Genomic DNA, 1,285 nt, shown 5'->3' with positions numbered 1-1,285 from the left:
AAACTTATCAGGACCTGGTTCAGGTGTGAAAATGTCCTGTTTACATGTTTACGTGACGGTGCGTCCTGCACACTGCCTGCTGCAGGAGGAGCGCGAGGCGACAGTCAGTGCAGGTGAGGCAGTGCTCCAGGACTCACAAAAACTCCCTTTCTGTTATTATTTGTTTTAAGGTGGTAAAACAAATAGTTTGTATTTATTCCTTTCTACACACTTTGCAGATTATTTTTCTGCACTCCAGGTGTTTAATCTGTGCACGCTGCGGCAGGGTGACAATCTTCACGTTTATACTTTATTTTTATTTTTGTAAAGACAGTCAGACTGTCAGCCTTTCCCACAGCTCTTCTCTGCTGTACGAGGACACAGTAAAGTCTGAGTTTTATAGTCGCACTTCAGCCGTGCGGTGTCGCACCATGACCGCAGGAGAAACGAGGTCCTAACACCTGGACCAGGTAGTCTGGGTCCTCTGGAGGACCCGGCCTGTTGTTCTGGACACATCTTATAACTCAGACTTTACTGTGTCCTCGTACAGAGGAGAGCTGTGGGAAAGGCCGACAGTCTGACTGTCTTTACAGGAAAAAATGTTGGTTTGAGAGAGGAGTAAAGTTCTTCCATCTTTGTGAAGAAAACCGTCCACCATTAAACAGAGGTGGAGGCCTCCGTTTTCAGTTGTCCTCCTCCTACAGCACTGTTATTGCAGGTATGACTCCGCCCCCTGTGAGCAAAAGGTGTGAATCAGGGCTTCAATGATAGTCAGGTGATGGTCACATGACCCTCTATGAACAATAGAACTAATCAGGCCTGTTGTTAGGTGATGGTCCTGTTTTGCATGTGACTAACCTGTTTGTCCAGGTGGAGGCGGAGCTTATAAGGCTGAGTTCACCTGAAACTCCTCAGACTGAACCCATGGGTTCTTCTTTTTATTCATTATCTGAGCTTAATTTAGTGAATTAAATCAAACTAACATGTGTTGTATAAGCCACAGATGGATGATAACTTGTTGTAACACCTGTCAGGTCACCTGTAAATCACAGTTTTAACCAACAGGAAACTCACCTGCAGTACCACAGCTGAGCTCACAGAGGGCAGCACTGACAAGTTTTCAGACCTAAGGCTGCACATTTTCACAGAAATGTTAATAAATATAACCGTTAAAGCAGTTCAGGAAGTTGATTTTAGGCTCAGAAACACTTTAAGGTTCAAACTCTGTTTATTTAACAGGAATAAATAAAATAAACATGTTTTATTAAATGTAATGAAACTTGGCTAAAGACAGACTCTCGATGAT

This window comes from Austrofundulus limnaeus, unplaced genomic scaffold (genome assembly GCF_001266775.1).
Source record: "Austrofundulus limnaeus strain Quisiro unplaced genomic scaffold, Austrofundulus_limnaeus-1.0 Scaffold671, whole genome shotgun sequence".
NCBI lineage: Eukaryota > Metazoa > Chordata > Actinopteri > Cyprinodontiformes > Rivulidae > Austrofundulus > Austrofundulus limnaeus.
Note: the sequence above shows the minus strand (reverse complement) of the source record.